The sequence below is a fragment of the Parasteatoda tepidariorum genome, chromosome 6 (genome assembly GCF_043381705.1).
Source record: "Parasteatoda tepidariorum isolate YZ-2023 chromosome 6, CAS_Ptep_4.0, whole genome shotgun sequence".
Taxonomy (NCBI): Eukaryota; Metazoa; Arthropoda; class Arachnida; order Araneae; family Theridiidae; genus Parasteatoda; species Parasteatoda tepidariorum.
In genome coordinates, this window is record NC_092209.1 from 4,891,728 (window position 1) to 4,896,522 (window position 4,795).

Genomic DNA, 4,795 nt, shown 5'->3' on the forward strand with positions numbered 1-4,795 from the left:
GAAAAACGTGTTTTTTTTTAATTTTCTTCGTATTAAAAATGGCATGAAGCCTCATTATTTTTTTTCTTCCACAATCATACGTTAACAATTACAGTTGGAATTCTAATAAAAATATCTTCCTTTTTTGTTCATTTTCATTGAGAACAATCGTTATTTCTTATCTGATGTGAAGTGAGAATTTGCCAAAGGGCTTAATGTTTATAATTTGTCTAATGACTTATGTCTGCTTTTATTTTTAGATATGATAAAAGGGATTGTGACAGAATTTTACTCATTCATATTGAACTGTTAGTCATGAAATTTATGATACGCAGGGCTCTTCTAACCCTGGCTATTAAAATTAATCAAAAGTTATCACGTGATTGTATCCTGTGTTAGAGCAATTAATCTTGATTTTTGCGGACTTCTATTTCTTGCGCAAGGTTGCCACGGGCGACTAGAAATATAATAAGTGGTGACTCATAAAATTCAAAATTTTGTTTTAAAAAAATTAATATCAGCAACTTTTTTAAGCATATTTTTTCAGTTTGCTGTTAAAAGTGAAATGTTTTGCTTTAAATATGAAGAACTGGAAATGTAAGTCATTGTGATAATTAAAATTGAATAATTAAAGAGATAATGAATAAATTAAGTTTCTACCACTTTTTACATTTTTAGTTGCTTATGGCATCCCTGCTTATGAAACAAGCTACAAATGATAAGTTATCCTACCACTTTTTTCTTTTTTCCTGGGTACTGATAGCCATGTATACAATAAATTTTAATCTTTCAAAAAGTGCAACTAGAAGACTTTTATATTTTTTAACCCTTTGACGAATTTTTATTAATCATATTTTTTACACTATTTCCACGATTTTGTATTAATTTAGGTCAAAATGAGTGAAGAATATTATAGTTAAGAGTTTAATAACTTATGGTTATGAAATACAGGGCTGAAAGCCTATATATAGCGAGACGGAAAAGAGCAAAAACTGGTACGAAAGGCATTTCATTATAGCATTTTGTTCAAGAAACATTAAATTTCTGTAACTACCGTAATTTTTTACAGTTTTAGCATATATAACAAAAATCTTCTTTCTTTATAGAAAAGTAGATATCGCTGAATAATTGATAAAGAGCTGAGTTTAACTCCTCCCGAAAACATGTTAAAACTGAAATGGGTTTACTACCAGCTTTTCCTCTTTTCCGTCTCGCTTTCACCCATGATGAAATATAGCGCTTTATTTCTGCGTTAATTTTTCAAATTTAGATTTGTTTGAAACAGTTATTAATTATAAATTTTTTTTTTCAATTTACAAAATCAATTATTGATAATTTTTTTAAATTTGAATAAAACACAAAATTCAAACTATTTTTTTTTATTTATTTATTTTTTTTTTTGATTTTATATTTTATACAAATAAAACTCCGATAATCTAAACAGATTTTTTTTCGTAACTATTGGATGGTTTTTTTTAGAATTAAAAAATACCGAAATATAATTATGCTTGTAGTTAGAAGAAAAGTATGAAATCGGAAAAAAAATATATAAAAAGGACATCGTTGTTCCCACCTGCGTTAAATGATTAAAAAAAGAAAAATCTTTGAATGAAAAATCGATAGTAAAAAAGGCATAAGGATTCAATAAAATAAAATAAATTAAATATTTTTTTAAAAAAAATTTAAAATTATTTCTATTTATGTATTAGTTTTATAAAATATATTTTTAATAACCGCTTGTTTACGCATAACCTTATAACTTACTGCCTTAAAAAATGGAACTTTATGAAGAAAAAAAATAATGAGTTTGTAGCGTATCTACCACTACAAAATTACAACTACAATTCACTAGTATATAAGACATGTTAACTCGACTCTATGTCGGGGTACCTTTTCATAGATGAAAGTTGACATGGTCTGTAACTACTAGCCCCACAAGTTCATCGTTCGTATAAAGCTAAAAGTAGCTTCGAGAAGAAGTGAAAAATAAATAAACGGATGGGGAGATTAAAAGTTATTTAATGATGAGCTTGTTTATGTTGTCTGTCAACTCTTGAGCCCTATCAGCTGGTGCTCCATGTGAACTTTCTAACATTATACCGTTCGTTTATTTTCGTACGCGCCGTAAATATTCCCAACACAACACCCATTTCATTTCGCATATCTTGACGGTATGCGGTACTTCATTAAAAGAACTAAGTAGGCCTAATGAAGCGTGTTAAACATTGCAAAAAGTGAAAAAAAATTTAAGAGGTAATTTAGCTATATTGAAAATTCCTAATTTAAGTTTAGATTTTTGTTTAGATTTGTTAGTTTTTTTATTTAGGTATTTTTTCATTGTATTACTGTCTTTAATCTGGTGACCCGATTTTGGGTTTATGACTACTAATGTTCAACTCCATAGCCTTGTATTTTTAAACCCAATCCAGAAGACAAGGGAACTTCTGTATCAAGTATTTTATTTTATAACCGTCGTTGAACAGCCAAAACTATTTTTTGTATTTACGACTGCTGATGTACAACTCTGTAGCTTTATACGTTTGAGTCCTATCCGGAAGACAAGGGAACTCCTCCATGAAGTATTGAGAGAAATTCGCTTTCGTGGGGGACATTTTGATGAAGCTAACCCGCATTTGCGTTACATGGAAAAGAAAACCACGAAAACCTCCCACGGTTAGCCTGATGGCAAGGGGACTCTAACCCATGAACCATAGTGTTCCCATGATCCGTAACCCGTGATCCAGAGTGCTGACTTAAAATATCCTCAGTGGTAGCACTGAGGATATTTTACGTCAGCACTGTGGTCGGTGCAAACCAGATGCGGAATTCGTATTGACCAGCCATCGCTGGATTCGAAACCGGTTCACCTCATTGGCAGGAGAGCGCTCTATCTCCTGAGCCACTACGACTCAATTTTAGGTTTGTTAGGTTATTAGGTTTTATTTATCAAAAACTTAATTAGAAAACTAAAACGAATCCTCAAAAAACTTAAAAAAATAATAGCTCAGAAAAAAATCCTCTGCAGTTAATGAAAATGGGACAGTATTTGTAAAATTAATGAAAGTGCTTTTTGTTACATATGTAATCTTTCTTAAACGCACTACATTTTTATTTTCAAACATAATTTTTTATTCTTAATAAATATAAAAATTAATAGTTTTAGAATAAATATCTAGTTCATAAAGTGTTTTTTATTACTGCTTTCCTGAGTGCTATCGAGTCGAATTGTTTTTTATTTTATTTTAGGTACTCAAATTTTTGATTCCGATATTCTCTGAAATTATTAAATTCACTTTTATTATTTAATTATTATTAATAATAAAAGTGAATTATTAAATTTTTTTTTAACTGAATTCATCTGATTTAATTCATTTTTGAATGATTCTAACTAAATTTTCCTGATTTAGTTAACTTTTAAATGTACTGATTTTTTAAAATTTTTAAATGTTTCACAGTTTTATCCATTTCATGCGTTTTATGAAACTAAATTTGTAATCCCTGTAAGTGGTCGTGTATTTTAAGTTGGTAATTACATAAATTTATGGTTTCAGCTTTTAGCTCGCGCGTCTGACACAGCATGGCCTATTTCGTATCATTTAACCCTACATTTTATTCTGTTCGGTCAAGTGGTACTAACTTTCTACGGTTTAAATTTTAGGCTGTATTAAACTATTTAGTTTCGGATAATAAATTTTAAAATTATTTTTCTGCAAGATTTCGCAATTATCATTTTTATTGACACGTTCACACCAGGAAAAGTGAAAATACTGGTACGGAAAAAGAGAAAATACTGGTAGAAAAACTATTTCAATATTAGATAATATTCGGGAGGAGTTAATCTATTCTCAACAATAACGCATTAGAACAAAAATATGTAATAAACAGAATTATCGTATTTATTCGAAATAAATATAAAAAATGGCGATTTTATTCTACTACTTATTTAATTTTTGAAGGGAAAAAAATGACTTGCTCTCTTTAGAAGTATCTATAGTAACCAATAAGTTTAACATTACTCATTAACTCCTCAACTGAAAAACTCCACACGGTTTTTTAGCGGTAGTTCAATCACAACCCTATAAAGGTAGACCAGTTAGCGAAAGAACCATTTAATACAAAATCTAGTAAAAATACGAAAGTGGTAGCAAATATATATGTCTAAAAATTATCTTATTTTATCTATGAATATGATTGGTTTGTCTTATTCACTTGTCAACCACTACAGATTCAATTCTCAAATATGTATGTTAAATTTCTCTCAATTACATTTAAAATAGATTTGGAATTTATGCGCACAATTGGGTCACTTTTTACATATACTGCGCAGACTACTTAAAAAAAAAAACCCTGTGGATTCAAGACGGAAAAGTGGAAGGGCTGGTAGTAATACCATTTCAGTTATAGCTAGTTTTCGGGAAGGGACTTAACTTATTCTTTTTTTTTTTGTTCAAACTATTCAACAATATCTAATTTATCTCGGAAAAGAAGCAGTTTTATATAGCTGCTAAAATCATAAAAGAAATCTTGATAGTTAGAGATAATTTATTTTTCTCGAAAAAAAAAATATATGCTAGAATGAAATGTCTTTGGTACCAGTTTTTGCTCTTGCTATATAAGGGATTTCAGCCATGAGACATATTCTCGAGAGCTCTTAAATATTCCATTAATAAAAAAAGAAACCAAGCACTTAAACGAATTACGCTAGTTATTCTATGCAGAACCTAGGTAATTTACAGATTACCTAAGTAACTTTTTATCGAACTTCCGCGGTAACAGTTATGTAATATAACTAATTTATTTTCGTCCTTCATTTCAG